General features: G+C 43.5%; 1 long non-coding RNA gene across 1 annotated transcript; it reads left to right on the top strand.

The window, feature by feature from the left end:
• The first annotated feature begins 140 nt into the window (after positions 1-140).
• Positions 141-14,850, top strand: LOC309548460. The gene is made up of 3 exons (XR_014224992.1): positions 141-225; positions 12,392-12,467; positions 14,025-14,850. It is a non-coding gene; the product is annotated as an uncharacterized lncRNA (long non-coding RNA).
• Positions 14,851-25,459: the final 10,609 nt, after the last annotated feature.

Raw genomic sequence — 25,459 nt, 5'->3', positions numbered from 1 at the left:
CTCAGCTCGGAACGCGCCGACTCTTGTATGCAGGAGTTTGCGTGACCTACAACGCATGCGTGGAAGGAATCCGGAAATACTGCGCTGGTGAAAAAGTGTGATTGGGAGAGATGGGTGGCGTATAGCGCCTGCTGCTGGGTAGATTGGGGTCACGGCGCATGCGTGGTTGTGCATGTTAGTTTGTAACCAAAGAAGTGGAGTGATGACTGTTACTTGTAATTAGAGGTGGGGAAGAGTTTGGTTTTAGTACAGAAGGGTGACTTGTAGCTGTGGAATGACGGTAAAGGTATTCACATGGGATGACAGAGCGTGCAGGTGCCGATGCAGAAGCTCATGGAAGCTGGCATAATGTAGGTACTGTGTACTGATCTATGCTGGGGGTGTGAATGGGAGTACTTCTAGTTCAGGGAAGGAGGATTCTATAGAAAATATGGTCATAGCATAAATGTTCATTCTATAACATCAGCATTGTAATAATGCAAACAATAATTATATATGACAAGCCAATATAAGATGAGCTACAAAAAAGAAAAAAATCCTGTGAGTGCTGCATGTCTCCTGACCATCTCTTTCCACAACTTTCCAGATTTTATGCATGCTCAATTTTTAAGGACTACATATCCCATGGTACCTTGCTGCCTGCAATCAGTGGTTCCTGTACCGGTGTAACGTGAGAATTACCTACCCTCGTCACTTCCTGCCAGGAACAGCTGAGGCCCCCAACCCGCATACATGTGAACCAGGCCTAAAGCAATAGTAAAGTCATTAATTGGTTAAACCTGCAAGAGGACCGGTGTTTTTATCTATTAATGACTTTACTATTGCTTTAGGCCTGGTTCACATGTATGCGGGTTGGGGGCCCACATTTGCACAGGCATAGCAGCCCATTGATGTGAATGGGCTTGAGCTGCTATGCCTGTGTTTTCAGCTGAAAAAAGGTGCATGCAGAATTTAAAAAAATGCAGTGGCCATGAAATCCATCCTTCTTTTGCACCATGCGACTTACCTGCCATTGCTGCACACGCAAACTGTTTTTAAATGCCGTGCCCACGTATTCAAAAAATGCAGAAAGCTTGCCAGAGCAGGAACTGCAGGTTAGTCGCATGGTGCAAAAGCAGGATGGATTTCAAGGCCACTGAATTTTAAAAAAATGCTGCATGCACCTTTTTTCTGCGGAAAATGAGGGCATAGCAGCCCGTTCAAATCAATGGGCTGCTATGCCTGTGCAAATGTGGGCCGCCAACCCGCATACATGTGAACCGCCAACCCGCATACATGTGAACCACCTACCCGCATACATGTGAACCAGGCCTAAAGCAATAGTAAAGTCATTAATAGATAAAAACACCGGTCCTCCTGCAGGTTTAACCACTTCTGGATCGCAAGGATTTGCCCCTTTAAAGACCAGGCCATCGGATCGGAGCGCCAGGACCAGTCATCACCAGGTAGGCCAGACACTGCTTGATGGCTATATAATAATGTAATGTGGGCTGCTATGCGTGTGTGTGTGTGTGTATATATATATATATATATATATATAAGAGCTGCACGATTCTGGCCAAAATGAGAATCGCGATTTTTTAGCTTGGAATAAAGATCACGATTCTCTGTGTAACAAAAAAAAAATTGGGATAACTTTACTGTTACGTTTTTTTTTTTTTTTATTCATTAAAGTCTATTAATTGCGTTTGAAAGACTGCTGCGCAAATACAGTGTGACATAAAATATTACAACAATCGCCATTTTTTTCTGTAGGGTCTCTGCTAAAAAAATATATAAAATGTTTGGGGGTTCTAAGTACTTTTCTAGCAAAAAAAAAACTGATTTTAACTTGCAAGCAACAAGTGTCAGAAAAAGGTTCAGTCTTTAAGAGGTTAAACTTCCTTTCTCCCTGGCAGAGGGAAGGAAAAGATACAATGTAATCATTTTTGTTTATACTTACTGGGAGACTTATGCTGAAAGGCGTTAGCTGTGTGAGTGAATGAGTCATCCAGCTCACTGAAATGTATCAATTCACAAGTCAGACCCAGGAGCAGAGAAACTCAGTATTTTAAAAATGCCACAATAACAATACCTATGCAATACCGCGATATATCGAATTACCGAAAACCGGCATATGTCTAATTGCAGCACAGCTGTTTTAATGTAACCGCCGCATTACACACACTGCCGTGCACCGGAAGTGACGAGGGTAGGTTTTTCTCACGGGGTAGGTAATTCTCACGGAACACCGGCTCCCCCTCCGGAAACTGCTCTCAGCACCTCTAGTTCAGTAGGCAGAATCTGTGAAATATGTGACAGAGCAGTGCCTGCTCACAGGGCATAGTGACTACATGTCAAGGAAGGAAATGTGTGGGATTCTTCACAAAATAAGTTTACGAAATTCAAGATCACCTAGATTAACCATTTCAGCCCCGGAAGGTTTTACCCTCCCCCCCAATGACCAGGCCATTTTTTTGTGATACGGCACTGCGTCACTTTGACAATTGCACGGTCCCCAAATAAAATATATGTCCTTTTTTTTCCCCACAAATAGATCTTTCTTTTATTTGATCACCTCTGCGTTTTTTTATTTTTTTGTGCCATAAACAAAAAAAAAAAAATACCAACAATTTTGAAAAAAACAAACATATTTTTCTCTATCGTTCATTGACAGACACAGCTCCATATTCTTCTTAACCATTGGTTGATAGGAGTAGGACATTAGGCAGGAAAAGTCTTTACCATGCCTATGGGGCAGTCCCTGGGGTATACACCCACTCACTTTGCTGTAGGCATTCAGTTTTGTTGCAATCAGTGTCAGAAGAAAAAAAAAACTCCAACCCAGCTCTTATATAGGAGGGGCGGGTGCTGCATCTGACAATGAACTTCAGAGAAAAGTATTTTACGGTAAGTCAAAATCCGGTTTTCTCTATCGTTCATTGACAGACGCAGCTCCATATTCTTCTTAACCATTGGGGCGTCCCAAAGCAGTATTTACATGAGGGGTGGGAAAACAATGCAGAAAGGAACATAATTCCCAAAGGCTTATTTTCTCAATAAGCAAATATTGTTTGGGTTGCGCAAAAGTTATCGCGTCTACAAATGATGGGATATTTTCATTTATTTATTTTTTACTACTAATGGTGGCGATCAGCGATTTTTAGCCAGACTGCGGCAGACAAATCAGACAACTGACACCAGTGACACCAATACAGTGATTAATGCTAAAAAATGTGTACTGTAACTACACTAATGACACTGACAGAGAAGAGGTTAACATGAGGGGCGATCAAAGGGTTTAATGTGTCCCTAGGGGTTACTAGCTAACTGTGGAGGGGGGGGTTGCTTTGAGTGGGGAAATACAAAAACCTGCTTAGCAGAAACACAAGATCTCCATCTTCTTCCCTGTCAGAATGGCAATCTGCCTTCTTTACATAGGCAGACTGCTGTTCTGCCTCTCGGGAGAAATCGTGGGTGGCACTTTGCATTTTTTTTAATTTTATTAATTTATTTTTTTCATTTTTACACTGGTAATTTACATTTTTTTTTAAATCACTTTTATTGCTGTCACGAGGAATGTAAACACCCCTGTGACAGCAATGGGCGTGTCACAGGTACTCTTTATGGAGAGGTCTATGGTCTATAAGACCCCAAATCTCTTCTCTGCCCTTAAAGGCATTCAAAACACCCAAGATCTGTGTTTTGAATGCTTTTGATTTTTTTTTTAAATGGTGCCATTGACATCCAGGTAAATTGGAAATGATGTCAGGTCTTCGCTTCCAGGTTACCTTAGCTGAGAGCCGATCCAGGCTTTGTTCGGCTATCTGATCAGCCGGCAGAAGCCGGCGGGACATGAGAGCCTGAGAAGGCGGCGGTAGGGGAGGAATGTCTCTTCCCGCTGCTTGTTAAAGCAATCCGGCAGCTAGTTAGCTTCTATGATTGCTTTTACAAGAGAGCTGACCAGGGCTCTAAAAAACGGTACTGCGGAGACACCTGCAGCTGCAAGCATTATCTCGTATAGCCACTTAAAGTCCAGTGACGTACAGGTACATCGCTGGTCCGGAAGTGGTTTGACCATAGATACACTTTAATCACTTGCCGACTGCCGTCAGTAGATTTACTGCAGCAGTCAGCCCCTCACAGGCAAAGCGACGTAGGTCTAGGCTCTGTGTGAGGCTCTGGGGAGCGAGCGCGCGCCGCCGAATGCGCGCTCCCGCTCGGTCACGGACCCCCCCCCCCCCACGCGTGTGCCCGGCGGACCCGATGTCCGCCGGGCACTCGCGATCGTCCGTGAGACCGGGAGAAAGGCAGGCGGCTAATGTAAACAAAGCCGCCTGTCATTCTCCCCTGTGTAAAAATGGTGATCATACGGTTCTACTATGTAGGACCTTTGATCACTGTTCTTACACAACTAGCCACAGCCAATCACAGTAAGAATCACGCCCCTAGGGACACACTTGACCCCTCCCTCTCAAAAAAAGTTAACCTCTTCACTGCCAGTGTCATTTTTACAGTAACAGTGCATATGTATAGCACTGATTACTGTAGTAATGTTACTGGTAACCCCAAAAGTGTCAAAAATGTCAGTCAAGGGTCCGATCTGTCCGCCGCAATGTCGCAGTACCGCAAAAAAAATCGCAGATCGCCGCCATTACGCGTTAAAAAAAAAACAACAAAAATGACAAAAATCTTTCCCTTAGTTAGTAAACGCAATAACTTTTGCGCAAACCAATCAAAATACGCTTTTTGCAATTTTTTTTACCAAAAATATGTAGCATAAAACTAATTGGCCTAAAATGTTAAAAAATTTTGATTTTTACATTTTTTTGGGGGAATTTCATATAAAAAAATGTGAAAAATATTGTTATTTTTGCAAAATTGACGCTCTTTTTTTTGTTTATAGCGCATGATCAAAAAATCGCACAGGTGATCAAATACCACCAAAAGAAAGCTCTCTTTGTGGGAAAAAAAGGACATCAAATTCGTTTAGGTACGCAATTGTCCTTTAAATTCACGCAGTGCCGAATCGCAAAATAGGCCCTGATTAGAAAGGGGGTAAAATCTTCCGGACCTAAGTGGTTAACCTGGGTGACCAGGCACACCTTGAAAAGTTTGCCCAAAAAGTTTATACAACCCAGTGGATTGATGAAGCCTGCCTTTTAGGCTCCATGTACACGGGACGTTGTAAATGGCCGTTTAGGAGCATTTGGGCGTTTTTTTCAGAAGCCCCTGAACCCATCTACATTTTATCTTATCTGTCCATGTACACCAGGTCGTTTACAGTCATTTGCAGGCAGTTGAGTTCAGGGAAGTTTTTTGGAAAGCAATTATTTGCGTTCGAGCGTGTGTTTCCCGGCGTTTCAAACGCAAAAACGCGGCCGAACGCGATGACCCGCGTTTAGCGCTTGCGTTTTTCCATTTTAAAGGGGAATGATTTTTTTACCTCTAGGAACGGTTCTAAACGCAAACGCCCACTAAACGCGGGTGCAAAAGCGACCTAACGGATGTTTTGAACGTCCTAGAAATTTCCAGCATTCGAAGGGACTTTTAACAACGTCCCGTGTACATGGAGCCTTAGATTAAAGGTTTTCACTGTGCACAATTACATCCTTCCAGTCGCCAGCATCCTAACAACCAATGACGTCATCTGTTGATAAGGGGGACGTTGGGCGCCTGCATTGCATCCTTGTTTGCCCCCTCCCCTGCCCCTCTCCGTCAGCACTGGGGTCACATTAGCTGAGTGAGGGAGGAAATTGAGGGGAAGGAAAAATGCTGAAATATTTGTACCAGTGTGCAAAGGTGTATTTACTTTGGGAGAATAAATTCTAGCATTGGGTGTTCTACACGTGTGGATGTTGCTGCATTATGCAAAACTATTTGTTTAGTTTCTTACATTTTTACAATGGGTGCCTCAAGATTGTGCAGAATTTTAAAGGGTGCCCTGTCTGAAAAAGGTTGAAAAATACTGTTCTGTGTTCAATGTTCTAACGCTAAAAAATGTTTTTGCATCTGTTCACCAGGAGAGGGCAGCAAAAGCACTTTCAATTTATTATATTACCTAAAAGGAGCAGTAATCATTGTGTTTGGTTTTCTAGGCAAAGCTGGACAGTATGTACAATTTCTAAGAATAAAGATGGCAATACAGTTTATATAAGAAATGCAACCAGTTAAAGCATTGTTTGATAATTGAGCAATGTAAAAGTAAAAAGAAAATGTCCTAATACCTTGTTACCTTAATAAGAGAGCTGCTAAGAACACACCTCACAACATGTAGACTATATCTATTAATATTAATGCAATCAGCTCTCTCTCCCTCATTGAAACCTCAAGGGGTAATCGTTTGGGACACCAAACCAAAAAACTCCCCAGTTCTCCATTCCAAAAATCTGTTCTACCCATCAGCATGCATCTATAATGAAGGTCCACTGTATGAAGCTTACACTAATCAGCCGTAACTTTATGACCATCCACCTAATGTTGAGTGGGTCCACCTTTTGCCACCAAAACAGCCTTGACCCCTGAGGCATGGATGCCAGTAGACCTGATGATACGCAGTATCTGGCACCAAGCCGTCAGTAGCAGATCCTTTAAGCCCTGTGTGTTGTGAGGTGGAGCCTCCAGGGATCAGGCTTGTTTTTCCTGCACATCCTGTAGATGCTTGATTGGATCAAGGTCTGGAGAATTTGGAGGCCAAGTCAGCACCATGTTGTTGTGTTCCTTAAAGCAGTATTAAACTAAAAAGCAAACATTTATTATATGGCAGCTTATTATTTCTTAGATGTGATGGCTGCCTTCATTTTCTTTTTTAGGCTCTCTTCCCTTTATTTTCACCTGGTGATTCAGCCAGTCAGTCTATTTTTTTTCAAAAGCACAAGCTCTCCAGCAACTGTATCAGATACAGAGATGAGACAAACCATTTAGCACTGACAGGGGTGCTTACAATTCGGGATTGACAGATTTTTGTTGGGGCCGATTATCGGAGGCTGATTTTCATTTTTTTTTAAAGTATCGGTATCGGCCACAAATTTGCAGATATTGCTTCAAGTGTTTGTACTGTAGTGATGCCTGCAGCTACAGAAATCACCCCAGTACTGTTTTTTTTAGAGCAGACGGTCAGCTTTCTTGTAATAACAACCGATGAGGCTAAGCAGCCGCTCGGCTGTTATCGCAAGCAGCAGGAGGGGACGTCCCGCGGCTCCGCCCAGGTCTCCCATCCCACCAGGAGGCCTGAGCGACCAGCAAGCACGTATGCTGGCTGGCCAAAGACCCAAACAAAGCCAGAATCGGCTTTGATTGGGTCTCTGATGTAGTAACCCATAAGCAATGTTTTAATATCACTTCAGGTTACTGGAGCCTTAAAGGCGCTAGGTTTAAAAAAAAAAATTACAGTATTCAAAACAGCCAAACTTGGCGTTTTAAATGCTTTTAAGTGCAGAGGAGGGGTTTGGGATCTTACAGACGCCAGATTCCTCCTTAAAAAGTACCTGTCACTGCCTATTACTGTCACAAGGGATGTTTAAATTCCTTGTGACAGCAAAAAAAGTGATCAAGAAAAAAAAAAATTAAAAGGACATTGTAAAAATAAAAACTTTAAATGTGCAGAATATTGGCTATCGGCCTGAAGGGTTGCCAAAAAAACGATATCGGTCGATCCCTACTTACAATGAACAGCTTCTATTTATTTATGTAAAACCTTTTCCCCAAAGAGAGAATAAAACAGTTTGCTGGATTTGCTTTTTAAAGTATTAGCTGAAGTTTAGCTTTCCTAGTGTATTTAAATCTTCTAGTACAGGAATGGATCAAACTGTACCGGGCCGCCCGAGCAACTTCTGCAGTGGCTGCCCGCCCATTGTATGGCAATAGCGAATGAAAATTCGCTATTGTCACACGGATCCTCCTCCTGGCCAATCAGGGTCCTCCCGCTTCCTGATTGGCCGAAAGGCAAACCCCATGCCATTGGCCGAAGAGGACGCGGGAGGACTGAGGACTCGAGAAGACGCCGGGGGACCGAAGAGAAGTGCTGCCTGAGGTAAGTGCACTGGTCTCGCGGGGGGGGGCTGGCATATCTGCATTGAAAGGGGGCCCTGGCATATCTGCATTGAAAGGGGGCCTGGCATATCTGCATTGAAAGGGGGCCTGGCATATCTGCATTGAAAGGGGGCCCTGGCATATCTGCGTTGAAAGGGGGCCCTGGCATATCTGCATTGAAAGGGGGCCCTGGCATATCTGCATTGAAAGGGGGCCCTGGCATATCTGCATTGAAAGGGGGCCCTGGCATATCTGCATTGAAAGGGGGCCCTGGCATATCTGCATTGAAAGGGGGCCTGGCATATCTGCATTGAAAAGGGGCCTGGCATATCTGCATTGAAAGGGGGCCCTGGCATATCTGCATTGAAAGGGGGCCCTGGCATATCTGCATTGAAAGGGGGCCCTGGCATATCTGCATTGAAAGGGGGCCCTGGCATATCTGCAATAAAAGGGGCCTGGCATATCTGCATTGAAAGGGGGCCAGGCATAACTGCATTGAAAGGGGGCCTGGCATATCTGCAATAAAAGGGGCCTGGCATATCTGCATTGAAAGGGGGCCTGGCATATCTGCAATAAAAGGGGCCTGGCATATCTGCATTGAAAGGGGGCCCTGGCATATCTGCATTGAAAAGGGGCCTGGCATATCTGCATTGAAAGGGGGCCCTGGCATATCTGCATTGAAAGGGGGCCCTGGCATATCTGCATTGAAAGGGGGCCCGGGCATATCTGCATTGAAAGGGGGCCTGGCATATCTGCATTGAAAGGGGGCACGCTGGCATATCTGCATTGAAAGGGGGCATGCTGGCATATCTGCATTGAAGGGGGGCCAGGCATATCTGGATTGAAAGGGACCCTGGCATATCTGCATTGAAAGGGGCAGGGTTCGTACGGTCCTAGAAATCCTGGAAAAGTTATGGAATTTTTAGATGACACTTTCCAGGCCTGGGAAAGTCATGGAAACTTGGTAAACACCACTAGGTTTTGGAAAAGTCATGGAATTACTGTGGAGGAGCGGGGAGCGGATGGTTAATGATTTTTTTGTTTATTTAATTCCTTAATGATTTTATTGCCACGTACTGTTTACATCGGTGTAAGCATCCTTCTGGGTCCGCGATATGCGCTTACTGTCACTGGCCAGTAGCAGCAGCAGCCGCCGAGGAGATGAACCAATCAGGCAGCGGGGAGGGCCGGCCGCGGTTTGCCTGGAGACTGTGACTGGCCAGCAGCAGCAACAGCTGGGAGATTACAAACCAGGCAGCGGAAGCGTCACTGGAGGGCGGGCCGACCGCATGAACATGATGACGCGGAAGGGGGCGGTAACCGTTTCGGTAACATGTCAAGTAACATCCACATGAATAGTAGGACCCAAGGTTTCCCAGCAGAACATTGCTCAAAACATCACACTGCTTCTGCTGGCTTCTTCCCATACTGCATTCCGATGCCATCTTGTCCCCGGGTAAGCGATGTGCATGCACCCGGCAATCCACATCATGTAGAAGAAAAGTAATTCTTCAGACCAGGCCACCTTCTTTCATTGCTCCGTGACCCAGTTCTGATGCTTTCATGCCCATTGTAGGCACTTTTGGCTGTGGACACAGGTCAGCATGGGCACCCTGACCCATCTGTGTCTGCACAGCCCCAGAAACGACAAACTTTAATGCTCATTTTTTTCTGCCTTCAATACACCAATGTCAGAGACAGCATGCCACTGCAACAAGATAATCATTGTTATTCACTTCACCTGCCAGTGGTCATAAAGTTATTGCGGATCAGTGTATGTAACACTTAAAATATAGAGCACAACACATTAGCAAATCTCTGAATCAGTTCAGTAATCCCAAAAGTTCTATTTGGGAGCAACCTTGTATTAACCCCTTCATGCTGACGAAAAACACATACAGTATATGCAGCCTCACTGAACTGGGCTTTTTTTCTGTGGGGCTGGATATCTGTCTTTGTGCTTGCAGTGCTCCCAGTACTGAGACAGGGGTCTCAACGGCTGTACTGGGTCCCATACTAACGATTGGGACCTGAATCTCCCGATTCTTGGTCACCTGATCGCTGTGATAGCTTCTGATTGGCTACCACAGTCATCAGTCACTGTAAAGCCCGCCCCTGTGTCTCTCTCTCTCTGTGAATGGAGGGGATAGATACATTGTATCTCGCTCTTTCCTTGCAGAGAGAAAAAATAAATAAATGTGTGTGTAAAAAAAATAAATAAATAAAAATTACCCAGATCAAGGTTTAATCTACAGTCAGGTCCATAAATATTGTGACATCGACACAATTCTAATCTTTTTGGCTCTATACACCACCACAATGGATTTGAAATGAAACAAAGATGTGCTTTAACTGCAGACTTTCAGCTTTAATTTCAGGGTATTTACATCCAAATCAGGTGAAAGGTGTAGGAATTACAACAGTTTGTAGATGTGCCTCCCACTTTTTAAGGGACCAAAAGTAATGGGACAGATTAACCACTTAAGCCCTGGAAGATTTTACCCCCTTCCTGACCAGGGCCTATTTTGCGATTTGGCACTGCGTGACTTTAACGGACAATTGCGCGGTCGTGCGATGCTGTACCTAAACGAATTTGACGTCCTTTTTTTCCCACAAACAGAGCTTTCTTTTGGTGGTATTTGATCACCTGTGCGATTTTTTTTTTTTTTTTTTTTTTTTTTTTTTTTTTTTTTTTTTTTTTTTTTTTTTTTTTTTTTTTTTTTTTTGATCATGCGCTATAAATAAAAAAAAGAGCGACAATTTTGCAAAAATAATATTTTTCAAATTTTTTTATATGAAATTTCCCCCCCCCCAAAAAAATTTAAAAATCAAAATTTTTTAACATTTTCGGCCAATTTTCAGCTCCCTAGAGCCTCACAGGCTAGTGACGTACCCATACATCACTTTGCCTGTGAGGGGCTGACTGCCGCCGTATATAGTCGTGCGACAGTCGGCAAGTGGTAACAATCATAAATCAAACTTTCACTTTTTAATACTTGGTTGCAAATCCTTTGCAGTCAATTACAGCCTGAAGTCTGGAACGCATAGACATCACCATTTTCATCCCAGTTTTTGGGGTGGAACATGTAACATGTCCCCAATGCTGCAGCCACTGCCCGTTTTTCCCCAACCCCCCCCCCCCCACCACTCTGTGTGTGAATGAACTAAAAGCCCCAACGTCCTTTGCAATTGTTGGCTTGAAGTTCTCAAACTACCACGGTGCTTTGGAGCGCCGTGAAAGTTCATTGATTTATTTCTGTCAGTGTATCTGCCTGCCCGTACGGGTGCACAGATATACTGACAGATCTAAAGAAACCTACTTGACACTAGCGATCTCCTGATCGCTGGTGCAAGGCTTTACAGGCTTTAAAAGAAAAAAATAAATAAGAGAGGAGATATGATTAAATTTTACCAAAAAAAAGGTGATTTTGGTAGCTGTAATAAACTTCTTACTTTAAGGTTCATTAAAGAGGAAGTAAACCCTCCTCTGCAAGTTGTACCTATAGGTAAGCCTATGATAAGGCTTACCTATAGGTACTGTAAATATCTCCTAAACATGTACCGTTTAGGAGATATTTACCTTAGATGCAGCCAGTGACATCACTGGCGCATGTGCTCTGAAGGAACGGCTGCTGGTGCCGTTCCTTCAGAGCCCCGTGCCGTGACCGGTGGCTTCCACGCAGATGGCCAGATGCCGCGATCCCGGAAGACGGGCTACTGGACATGTCGCCTGTCATACAGGTAAGCGGGCGGCACGGCGGGGGCTCGTTCTAAGGTAAGTATTTCATAATGATCTAGTATGCGATGCATACGAGCTCATTATGTGTTTCTCTTTCAGGTTGGGGAAAAAAAAAAAAAAAAAAAAAAGTTTAATGAGTTTACAACCTCTTTAAGAGGACACGTGACCACGATTTGAGGTTAAAAGAAAAAAAAGGTTTAATCTTAGATTTAAGTAAGGGTTCTTTATTGTTAGAGAAGTAAAATGTGGAATTCCCTCCCCCTCCTCTGACTGTAAGGAAGCAAAACATACAGGGCTATGGGAGTTGTTAGAGAAAAAAAAAACACACGCATACATATGCATAGGTTGAACTGGTGGGACTGGAGTCTTTTTTCAACCCAATAAACTGCAATTGCCTTTTGTAGCAGCTTTACTTACTGATTTTAGAGCAAGCTATGCCTGTGGGAGGGTAACATGCTAAAGCTTATAAAAAATTAAAAAATGTGAGGGCATTGACTTTATGTCAATAAAAGCAGCCTGCATAGTAATTAGGGGCCAGCAGACAATTGATGGCTTTAAGTAATCATGTATAAGCAATATGACCCTTCTAGAAAACAGCAGCAGATTAAATTACTAACAATGTAATTGTTCTCTTTTTTGCAGTTGTATTGTCAGTTGCACATGTTTTAGAAGAAGGTTACGTTGGCAAAGGACTGTATGTTTTTCAGATATTGCTCAAGTAAGTATTTCAGAAAAATTAACAATATATTTTTTTACAGTTACTGATTATTGCACAATATGATAAAGTATAGGATTTGCTCTGTAGTCACAACACACTTCTTTCCCAGAGTGACAAGGAGGCTCTTGCATAGTGACAGTACAGTGAAGGAGCTCTGTCAAACTAGGACAGGAAATGCATAGCTCCCAACTGTCCCTGATTTTGAAGGGACTGTTCCTGATTTGTAACAATGTTCCTCTTTCCTCCTCATTTGTCCCTCATTTTGGTCAGATATAGTTGCATATTAAATGCATTATATATCTTTCAAAAAGTGTTTCACAGTGCTAAAGCTTTCATTCAATTTCTAAATTGCTTCATCTGTAAATGGCAAAAGGCGATATAAAGCAATAATATTGTAAAAAAAAAAAGCACTTGTGGGTTTAACTGATCTTTTAAACCCACAGTATACCTACATAGTTTTGCTCATAGGTAGCCCTCGTTCCCACCTAAACATGTTGGGAGGTATGGAAATGTGTTATTGGCAGGATCATTGGGTCAAAATAAAAAAAAAATGAAAGCTAAAAAGTTGCAGTCACCACATTCAAGGACTGATAAGCTACAAAAAAAATGTTTTTAAATATTATATTTTTGTCCCTGGTTTAGATGCAGTTCAAACTTGAACATCGCTATTAAACTTAGTGCCTTAACCTGACCTAAACCGTAACTCACCATAAAACCTAATTTTAAATCCCAACTTCAGGGTTACTGAAATGTTTTCCTCCATGCATGAAATGTGCAATAATTTTTTAGTTTTGAATATTGATTAAAGGTGCGATCATTGACCATTACAATTCTTTATTCCTTTTATCCAGCACCAGATTCTGGATGAGTTTTGACAAAATACACATCATACCACTTTGTCGTGTATTTCTACTATTAGACTAATGTTTCCTTGCACACAATATGGTTTCTTTGCTGATGGAGGCTGGTGATTGAAGCGTGTTATTAGGTGGATTCTACTGAGCTGCTCACCAATAGCAGAAATGCCCACAGTAAGCATGTGTGTTACCTGTTGACATCACCAGTACTCCTAAAGGGTAGGGATCAATGGAAAGAAGTTGGGTGATGCTGGGCATTAAGAAACCAATAGAGTGACGGTTTAAATGATTGTAAACCCTTATTTTTTTTAATAACATACATGTTATCTGCTCTGTGAAATGGTTTTGCACAGAGCAGCCCTGATCCTCCTCTTCTTGGGTGCCCCACTGGCACACCTTGTTCCTTTCCCCTGCCAAGTGCCTACCATAGCAGGCAGCCTGCCATGGGGGCACTCATGCTGGTTCACTCCTGAACTGGCTGTGTGTGTCTATTGACATACAGTGTGTGGCTCAGCTCTCTCCCTTGCTCCCTTCTTACTGGCTGTGATTAACAGCAGTGGGGCCCAATGGCTCCCGCTGCTGTAGTTGTACCTATAAAGAGGGAGACAGATAAAATGGCTAAAATTATAGAGGCAGAGAGAGTCTCTCTCCAATATTCTTCATCAGCTAAATAATTTTATCATTTTTTTTTCTTTTTAAGAATGCCAGTGTGTATGGTAAGAGGATGTAATACTTCATCCAGAAACAAGACAGATGACATAATGCTGCACTCGTTTCCCCCTGACAAGGAAAGTGTAAAGCAATGGCTGACACAAATGAAACAAACTTTTGACGATGTGGAAGGATTTGCAGAAAAAATTGTTAGCAGCACAAGAGGAACTTATAGAATCTGTTCTCTGCACTTCACTCCTGATATGTATGAACTTAGAGGATTCCTACCATTTTTGAAAAAGAAAGGTGCTATCCCCACTATATTTCCAGACTGTCCACCAACACAATACTCAACGAAAAATAGCAGGAAGCATATTGCTGGTCCATTGCCTGAGCAACGCATAGTTACAGGAATGTTTCAGCCTGAAGATGTAATGTCATATTCATTGCGAGATTTCCCGGAGTTCCCTCTAGAACATGGCATACAGATGCCAAAACCTTCTTCTGAAGCACTCTCAACACTACAAAAATCAGAACCAACCTTTCCACGGAAAAGAAAATACAGACCACGAGCTATAAGAACTATTGGAACTGTGATTGGGTTCTTTCCTGGACAGGTACATAAATCTACTCAATGCGATATACCAATACGGACTAAAGATAAGAGTTTTCAAATACAAATCAGACCAACTCGCAGATCGGTTGGAATACAATGTGATATTAGTAAGTCAACCTGGTTTACAATTACAAATAAATGTTCCTGGAACACTGAGTGAAAACCATTGAATGACCTTTACTGCCCAAAAAACAAATGTCTGCTAGGTTGTAGATCAGTAGCTTCTAAACAGTTTTTAATTTATTTGCCTCAGGCATCCTCTGATCTAGTGGGATTTCATATGGATTAGCGTGTCTATAAGGGGGAGTCCCCTAATTCGCTTTTTGAGACCTTTAGAAGTAGGTGTTGTAAACTACAACAGGTTTGACTATGAAGATGGCAATTACACACATATCTAACACAAGGGCATGACAGAGTTTTTCAAGGACAAAATTGAAAATACCACTTAAGAATCAATTACTTTATTGAATCTTAGTTGAACTAGAAAACCAACAATTAAAAACTCCCTAACATCATGAAAAGCCTCTCATGAAAAAGCTAGTTTCAAAGCATCTGCATAGACATTGTCAATTGTGCAAACTATAGATCTAAGTAGAAAGTGTGATGGCCCATAACACACCTCATGACATGCATCCTGAGACTTATAGATTTTATTATTATTATTTTTTTAATCATAAGTATCACTAAAACTTTAATACTATTTCCCTGCCTATAGCTATACTATTTCATTAGTAACAATTAATGTAAATTAAGTAAATGCAATTACAGACACACTACAGTAATGCATACCCAGGGGAGATATAAATAAGTAACTTTATGGGATTTTAGACTCATAAAACTGTAGGAATGGAAAGCTATGTTCTTCCACTTAAAATTATACTGGCACTAGGGCACAGAAACTTAAACCTTGACATCGCCCCCCCCCCCACAAAAGGTTGCTCATGCTTAAATGAAACTGAAACCCCTCTTCAAATGGTGATTACTCACACCTAAACTTTAATTCAGATATATTCCTTAATAGCCACAAAAGAAAAATCTTCTTTGTGTGCACCAAATGTCCGTGCAGACTCCGCTATTACCTTGCTAAAGTTGCACTGACATCTCTTTGCTGCACTTTACGAGTGACCCAACTACTACAGGCACACTCCAGAAAACAACAAAAGGAAAGAGGGATACAAGACTAGTCATCTGATAAAAGACCCATGGTGTGTATATGAGCCGCTCAGGCTGCACACAAGTGTAGTCCTGTGCCTGCTGCTGTGAGTGCTGGTCAGGAAGGAGCCTGCCCACGTTCCAGACAATGGTAGATGAGAGCTGAAGGTCCTGGGAGCCGCACATCAGAACAAGACCCTCTGCATGTATACAAATGACAGTCTCAGCCTGGTCCCTGCCAGGCTCTGCCCCCTAACATGTCTCGCTCCGCCCACTGGAGCCTATTCATGAGGGAGACTCTGGTGGGTGGAGTGAAATGAGTTGGGGGCGTGGCCTGGCGGGGGTACAGGCTGAGACTGCCATTTCACACACAGAGGTTCTTGTTCTGATGTGTGGCTTCCAGGACCTTCAGCTCTTAATCACCTAATAAAGGAGAGAGAGCAGCAGCGATGGGTCTTTATTACAAGAAGCTTCCGCAGAAATAAGCATCAGTTAACACTAAGAACCACATGTGAGTTGCAGTCGTGTACGCACCAATTTTGGAACTGCACTACAACCTGATCACGTGGTACTTTTGTACCATGCAATCCAGTGCCTGCAAGCGCACTGCATTTGCAACCTGCCTTTAGAGTGTTGTTAATGCAATGACACCCGCTGAAGATCGTAAGGGCAGTGTGATTTTAAATGCGGTGAGTGAAATGCACACAGATCGCGTTAATTAACAAATACTGAAAGAATGTACAGTACATGCCTCCTGGATTTAGATAATCTTTGCTTTTACCTAGACAGCACTCTCCTGAAGAACATGTGCAGCTGAAATTCGACAATTCTATATGTTGTAAATGCCTGATTTCTCTGGAAGAATTGTAGCCCTTCAAGAGAGGAAAGATTGAAGTTGCGGCCTGCCTCTTTTACTGATGCCTTTGTTTGAGTTTCAGTCCTCTAGCTACAAGGTTACTTTAAAACTATAACTTGCTTTTGATTTACTTTTATGTACTTTAGCAGTAGGAGCTGGGAGCTTGTTTTGACCAGTGACCATGGAATTTTTATAGATTTGTGGTCTATATTTTTTTCCCACTGGAAATGTAAAGGAAACATACCTGGTTCAGACAGTGGCTAATTCATCGATGTCTTTGACTGGAAATCTGCATAATATGACATATTACCGAAGCTAGATCGTAGGGCTCAGAACTATGTCCTAGACTTTAAAGGCAGTATCTGACTTCCCATCAGTACAGTAGAAGCATAGAAAGCACTAACAAAATTAAGTAGCTGGTAAATAGAATCCAGTTTAATTGTGAAATAAATCTGCTTAATTCAAATAAACATATTGGTGCATGATATTATACAATTTTGCTTCTGTGTGTAATTTGTAATTATATTTACAGGGAAATGGCCATATTTACTTTTATGTAATTAATGTTGAGGTCTTGCATTGTGTTTTTTTCTGATACTTTTATTTTACTCCAAGTGTATCAGTCATTGCTTAGGTGTCCATGTGATCCAGAGTACTCAGGAACAGTATTTTGGAAATAAATACTTTTTTTTTTTTTTTTTAGATTAATGATTTTCCAGGTATGACTTGTACCCTAGGTTAGCTGCAAGACACAGACCTGAGGGCTGCCATCCTTATTATTCCTTAACGTGACTTGGTAGTAATGAAGCTAGCCTGCCACTTTCCACCTCCCTATTAGGCAATGATGATCTGATGGAGCTGTGTGGGGGTGAAAGGGAGTAGGCCATGCTCTAACATTAGTTGTAAGTGGGCAGTGAAAACTCCTTACATGTATGTGCAGTTTATGTTACGTCTCTTAGATATGGATCTCAGATATCCTCATTGACGTTCCAAACTCTGCCTTGCCCCATCATGGAACCCAATCCTCCTGCATACTCGGTACAGTAAAATGAATGAAACCACCCCCCAGGAGAGTAGACCTGTGAAAAAGGTAGAAGAATCATAAACGATCTAGAAGATGGGATAAACCGCTCAATCTCCGTATTTGCGAACGATACTAAATTTAGCAGGGCAATAACTTCTACACAGGATGTCAAAACCTTACAAGAAGAGCTGAACAAAATAATGGCATGTATAAAAAAGGGGATTCACTCCAGAGATAAAACGATAATTCTCCCACTCTACAAGACTGGTCTGGCCGCATCTCGAGTATGCCGCCCAGTTCCGGGCACCGGCCCTCAAGAAGGATGTGCTGGAACTGGAGAGAGTCCAGAGAAGGGCAACAAAGCTAATAAAGGGAATGGAGGACTTCAGCTATGAGGAAAGACTAAAAGCATTAAACCTATTCTCTTTGGAGAGGAGACGCTTGAGAGGGGATATAATATCAATGTATAAATACCATACTGGTGACCCTTGCATAGGGAACAAACTTTTCAGCGAAAGGGAATATAAAAGGACACGCGGCCATTCACTAAAATTAGAAGAGAACCTTAAACTGCGTAAAGGGTTCTTTACCGTCAGAGTGGTGAGGATGTGGAATTCACTTCCACAAGCAGTAGTATCAGCAGGGAGCATCGATAGTTTCAAAAAACTATTAGTTGGGCACCTTAACGATTACAACATACAGGGGTATACGATGTACTATTGACAGCAAACACACACACACTCATAGGTTGAACTGGATGGACTGGTGTATTTTTTCAAACTCCCTATGTAACTATAAGAAGATACAGAGGTCACAGATGGACTGGTTCCTAAAAATAAATATTAAAGTGGGAGTAAACTCCCATACATTAATCTTGCCTATAGATAAGCCTATAATGGCTCCATTCTGGACTTAAAATCCATAACCAAATACCTTCAAAGTTTAAACTTTCAACTTTCTACTAGGTAACTTTGCTGTCCATGGATGCCCATCTGCAGATTCCCATTCATCCCCCTCATCAGCTTTCTGCTCTGTGCAGCAGGAGCCAATTACTTCAAGTTTGGCCTATGCTCTGCTCCCAGGGTATTAACAAAGGTACTTGCCCCTCTTCATGCCCTTTTAAGATCTTGGAGCATCCAGGTCACAGTTTATCTGGGCGACCTTCTCCGTAATAACTTCACTCACTTCCCTATATCTGCAAATGTTGACTTGGACCATCCAGATGCTTCAGGCTTTCTGTTGGATAATTACCTTCCAAAAATCTGCTCTCCAACCTTCTCTTCACCTAGAATAATTGGGCCTAGTTCTAAACACAGCTCGAAAGTATTTCACCTAGAAAACAAATCGCGATCTCTCTCAGAACATACGCTCAGGACTTGAGATCAGAGAGATGCCCCTCTGAGATTCTCCATTAGAGTTCTGAGTCTCACAGTGGCCTTCTTCTGGGCTGTTCCATTTCCCAATTATATGCAAGACCTCTCCAAAACAACATCTTGTTGTTATGGAGCAAGCATTCTCTGCCTGTCTACTTACCCATGCTTCTATCCAGCCAAGTAGGGAACTTCCTAGTTTGGTTGGTATCCAGCCTAGCCTTGACAGTGGTGAAGTGGTTTCTTCCATATCACTGGAAGGTGAAAACAAAGGCCTCTTTGGCTGGGGAGGAGTGTTCCAGTCCCTCACAGTTCAGAGAACATGGTCACCAGAGGAAGCCAAGCTCCCCATCAACACCTTAGAGCTCAGAACGAAAAGGATGGCAATGCATCACCGAATCCCCTTTTTCTATCGTCCATTGACAGATGCAGCAGCTATGCTTATTTACCATTAGGGTTATGCGCCATCTACAGGAATAGACTAAGCAGTGAAAAAAAAATTCACTGACACGCGTATAGGGGCTGTCCTTCTCGGCATAACCTCGCACACACTGTGCTCCCAAATCAGTTTCTTGCTGCCTAGTGAAGGAGCAGGACCTAGGTTTCCTGCTGGGACTTCGTTCTCAGTTTTTTATTATTTTCAGAATACTTATGTTTATTTCTCTTTACTCACTATCGCTAGCTAGTGTCAGGGGGATCCTCCTGGTGAACTACAAGCGACAGCCGGCTGAGGTTTCACACTGGATAATCTAGATCCTTACGGTCTCCCATCCTGGCCGTGAGCAGGTTATAGTCCCGCACTAGGCCTCGCCACGACAGAGCCCCTGTGGAGGGAGGAGCCTGTGAGTAATTGTCTTGACGGGGGCATCGACCTGGAACGCCCTAAGTCGCAGCATACCCCTCCCTGGCAGCATTCCCACTCAGGGTGGGAGGCAGTCTGCCCAGATCAGATGGCCTCATGCCTGGGTCCTGACCGCAGTGATTCCGGCCGCTATCTTAAGTGTAGGCATCGGCTCTCTGTGTGTAAGGTACAGCGACCATTTTCCCTGAGCTTCCTATGCTTTTGTATTGGCACCATTTTGTTGTAGCCTGGAGCTACACAGGCAGTTCGGACTCTTGGGCTTCCAGGTCACTTCCTGTGAGACGTTTCATCTGCTGAATCTCCATGCTGCAGAGCTGCTGAATACACTGTGAGATGGTACAGTATAAGGGTCTTTTTGGACACACTCTGCTACCTGCTGCTATTTAAGGGTGACTCCGGTTACAGCGCGATATATTGGTGCGGACCACGATTTAAAGGGGCAGTACACTTTTTTTTTTTGTGCAAAATGGAGTCCCAAGCAGTAAATTCTCCTGCAGACCCAGTCAGTGCGACTGCTGGTGCATCCAGATCGCAGTCTTTCTGCAACATTGGAAAATCTGGCATCAAAGGTGGATTTTGTAATGAAACAAGTAACTAGCCAAAAACGGCCACTGCCTTCTCTGTCCTCTGATTCAGAGAATGATATGGTCGCCACGGACAACCCCCTCCTTGAGGGATCCCTGTCCTCGCAGTCAGACCGTGAGGAGGATATGTCCACCTCAGCTGCAGCGTGGGAACGCGCTATGGTGGAAGCACTGATTCGTTCAGTAAGGGAAAAACAATAGATGAGCCAACACAGTCAGAAAAGCGGGTAGTTTTTGGCTCCCGCAAAGCCCAGAAGTCAGGTCAGGTGTTCCCTTGTCCTGAGGGTTTTCATGATATTGTGAAGGAGCAATGGCAGAGCATTAAGCACATGCTAGTGGTGCCAAAGTGCTTTAGACACCGTTATCCCTTTAGTGACTCGGTCTCGAACCGCTGGACGGTGCCACCTAGGGTGGATCACCCTGTTTCCAGGTTAAACAAATCTACTGTGGTGCCCGTGGAAGATTCCCGGGCATTTACAGACCCGGTGGACAGACGGCTAGAACCCCTTTCCCGCCACCTACATCTTTTGGCGGGCTCGGTACTACAACCGATCTTTGCATCCGTTCTGGTTTCACAGACGGTAACGGAATTGGTTAAAGTACTTAGGGCAGTGGTTCTTAACCTGGGTTCGATCGAACCCCAGGGGTTCGGTGAGTCAGTCTCGGGGGTTCGGTGGAGGTCAAGACACACACCCAACTCCTATGATTCTTTACGACACGCCCGGCTCATCCCCCCGAGAAAATATTACTGATTGTGAGGCCGAGCGCACCCTGGGAAATCAGAGCTGCGGTCGGGACATTTCACAGCCATTACACATAGACACTTGACGCTCCGCCCCCTGTACCTCCCCCAGCAGGTTTCCAGCCTATCTCCTGCAGGCTGCTTGCTGCTTGAGTGGGCGGGATGGGGATGTACATGACCACGGAGATCACGCCCATCTGGAAGAGGGAAGTGTGAGCAGCTGAGCACAGGGAGCCGAGTGAATGTTCCTGGAGTAAGGGTCAGCTAGCTGTACATGGTGGATTCGTTTACAAGCACCTCTATGCTAAGTCTGCTGAGTCACTGCAGCTTAGCATAGAGGTGCTGTTAGCTGACAAATGGAAATGCATGTCCTTTTCATTTAGCTCAATAAAGCATTGTGAATGCCCCCTGGTGTGTGCCCTCCTGATACCCCATGGTATGCTCTCCCAACACCTCCCACCCAGTGTGTGCCCTCCTGACACCCCATGGTATGCCCTCCCAACCCCCCCCCCCCCAGTGTGTGCCTTCCTGACACCCCCAAGTCACACTGATTTGCAGTAAATATTCATTATTATGTTTTTGTTTTTGTGTGAAAATCATGTTTTAATGGTTTTGTTCTTTGTTCTTAATATGGTTTTGTTCTTTAATGGTTTTGTTCATTTTGTGCACCTATGTATAATAAATATATACCTAAATATATACCTATGTTTTGAATTTGAAAAATCATATTTTATTTTTCCAATTAAGAAGGGTTCGGTGAATGCGCATATGAAACTGGTGGGGTTCAGTACCTCCAACAAGGTTAAGAACCACTGACTTAGGGGTAACTTGAACAGTGACATAGTTCCCCCGACCCTGATTGAGCTCACGGACCAGGCTCTGGTGTTCCTGTGTTATGCGGCCGTTGATGCGGCCCCTCTGGTTGCCAGAGTGTCAGCGGTAGGGATTGCCATACGCTGCATGGTGTGGCTGAAGAGCTGGTCGGCGGACCAGGCCTCTAAGAAGACCTTAACAGATCTCCTTTTTTGGGTGAACGTCTTTTTGGAGACTCCTTGGATGAGTTAATAAAAGGATTATAAGGGGGCTAGAGTACTATTCTCCCGTAATCCTCAAAAAGCAAGGCATTCCGCAGTAGGTGGGGGCCCTGGTTCATGGCTCATAGGCAGTGTTTCGTACCTCGGGGGCGTAAGAAAAAGGTAATCCATTCAGAGCCTCTGGAGGGAACAAAAAGGATTGGTCGGGTAAGCCCCAGACTAGCCAGTCCGGTTCAGCGGACAAATCCTCTTCTACGTGAAGGGGCGCCCTTGCCCGATTCTGAATCCTGGACATCTCTATATCGGGACAAATGGGTTCAGGAACTGATTCGGTCAGGGTACAAGATCAAATTTTGGTCTCGCCCAGCAGACAGATTCTTTCTCTCAAATCTTCGTCTGTCTCCAGATTGCTTGCAGGATCTCAGGGAGGCAGTGCAGGATCTCATTGCACAAGGAGTGATTGTGCCGGTTCCTCAGCAGGAAAGGTTTTGAGGTTTCTTTTCAAACCTGTTCACAGTGCCCAGAAAGGAGGGCAAGGTGTGTCCAATTTTGGACCTTAAGATCCAGGGATTCTGGTGGCCCCAGACTTGCCTCGTCAGTCTTGGTACACAGACCTGGTAAAGATTGTCGTCGTGCCTCCTTGGCTGCTGCCTCTGAGGGAGGACCTGCTGTCTCAGGGGCTAATCTTCCATCCTGCTTTACAGTTGCTGGCTTTAACGACATGGCTGTTGAAGGCCAGGTGTTGAGAGACAGAGGTCTCTCTTATTCTGTGATCCCTACCCTGTTGGAGGGCTAGGAAAGCGACTTCCAGAAAGATTTAGAATTGCACCCTCGCTTGTTTTCGGTTGCGAGGGTCTTGACTTTCTTGCAGAAAGGAGTTGAGCAGGAGTTGAGTTGAGGAGTTGGCCTTGGGCAAAATCAAGGGCCAGGTGTCAGCCTTAGCTATCTACTTCCAACACCCGTTGGCTGCTAATTCCTTGATCCGCACCTTTTATTTAAGGGGTGTGTCATCTGGCTCCTCCTAGGAGATCCCCTTTGCCTCTGTGGGATCTGAGATTGTTTTTGGTGGCTATTACTTCTGCCCACAGAGTATCTGAGTTGGCGGCACTTTCTTGTCGTTCGCCTTATTTGGTCATCCACAGAGATAAGGTGGTTCTCCGACCTAATCCGTCTTTTCTTCCTTAGCATCCCAAGGAAATTGCCTTGCATTCACTGGATGTGGTTTGGGCAATGAGGGTTTATCTGGCGGTAACTGAGTCCTTTAGAAAATTTGATTCTCTTTTTGTCCTTACTCGTAAGGGTTTGCTGCGTCTGCGGCAACCATATCCAGATGGATTAGGCAGACGGTTGTTCAGGCCTATTCGTTGAAGGGTCAGGTTCCTCCCTTTCCCTGTGAAAGTGCATTCTACTAGAGAGCTGAGTGCCTCTTGTGCTTTTCACCGTCAGGCGGCTGTTACTCAAGTGTATTAAGCAGCGACTTAGTCGTCCTTGCATACTTTTACAAAATTCTACATGGTATATTTATTGGCATCTTCGGATGCCTCCTTTGGCCACAAGATTTTGCAGGCTGCTGTTTAAAGAGACTTGTTTTTTCTCTTTAAGGGGTGATTTTTTTTCTTCATGGGTAAGCTCCTGTTGTTAATGGTCAAACTTTTTTGTTACACAGTTGGCTACATTTTTAGCCTTGGAAATACGTTAACTGTTGGTTGCGTTTCTTCCCACCCCTCATGCCTATACTGCTTTGGGACGTCCCAATGGTAAAGAAGCATAGCTGCTGCATCTGTCAATGGACGATAGAGAAAACTGGATTTTTGTAAGAACTTGCCGTAAAATCCTTTTCTCTGAAGTCCATTGACTTCAGAGGGGCACCCGCCCCTCTGTTATGGGGATGGTTTGTGTCTTCTTTTCACTGCATGCTACAAAACTGATTTGAAAGCACAGTGTGTGCAGGGTTATGCTGAGAAGGACAGCCCCTATAGGCGTGTCAGTGAATTTTTTTTCACTGCTGCTGCGTCTGTCAATGGACTTCAGAGAAAACGATTTTACGGTAAGTTCTTACAAAAATCAATTTTTTTCAGTGGCACGCAATCAGAGTGCAATCAGACAAGATGTGACATAAATCAGTCACCAAGGGGGCACCAGGAAAAAAAAAAAACAAGGAAGAGAAGGTGGGACTTTAAAGGCAGCCGATTATAACCCCATGGAGAAAAAAAACTCAAGTATTAGGTAAAAAGTTTTAACATTTTATTGAAACATCATTAAATTTTTTTTTTCTTTTTGTTACATAAAATCAATACATAAAACACGTATATATCTTCCCATTGTAAGATAAAATCTCTCCTATGTAATATAAACATATTACATATATAAATAAATCAAAATAACTAAATTTTACAGGATATCTTGTAGAATCGCAACAAATTTCGCTTGTAGCTTCTTCAGGGAATCCTGTCAATACCAACTTCCAAAGGGAAGAAGAGGAATAAGGAGCAACTGGAGCCATGAGATGGTAGAGCACTTAGGGGGAGAAAACCGGGTATACCTGTCCTAGCGAGAAGGAGGGCAGAAGACCCACACACCACAGATATCGCTTTGGTATTTCCAAAATCAGGGGTCTCTGTCACGAGCCAAAAGCACTTGTGGGTAAAGATATGATAACAGTGCGCAAATCCAGACCTCTCCTATATGGAGAGTGGTTCATCTAATTATCTGTCTCCATTTTGTAAGTGCTTATCCACCTATAGCCCCCCCCTCCCCCAAAAGAGGAATCTAAGTGACGTCCAACACACAAGGGGGCACCTGGAGTCATGCATCCTTAGAGCAGGTTCACACTAGATGCAGCCCACTGCATTTTGATTCTTGTTTAACATACACTATATTACCAAAAGTATTGGGATGCCTGCCTTTACACGCACATGAACTTTAATGGCATCCCAGTCTTAGTCCATAGGGTTCAATTTTGAGTTGGAAATTTTTTATTTTGAAAATCTTGCAAAACAAGAATGCAAAAAAAAAAAAAAAAATTATTAAAAATAAGGTATACATAACATATTGTATACTAAACATAATAATAAAGGCTTACTTCAACCTATAAAACCAAAGTTTTTTTTTTTTTTTATTATACAAGGGCAATATCTCTAGATTATATTATACTTTATTTCTCTTTCGTTCATTGACGGACACAGCTCCTCATCTTGACTATGTGGGTTATGCTGCTCCCTACAGGAGTATGACACTAGGCAGG

Source organism: Pelophylax lessonae, assembly GCF_965119305.1.
Source record: "Pelophylax lessonae genome assembly, chromosome: 2".
Taxonomy (NCBI): domain Eukaryota; kingdom Metazoa; phylum Chordata; class Amphibia; order Anura; family Ranidae; genus Pelophylax; species Pelophylax lessonae.
The sequence above is the reverse complement of the archived record's forward strand: the minus strand, read 5'-3'. Positions and strand labels throughout refer to the sequence as shown.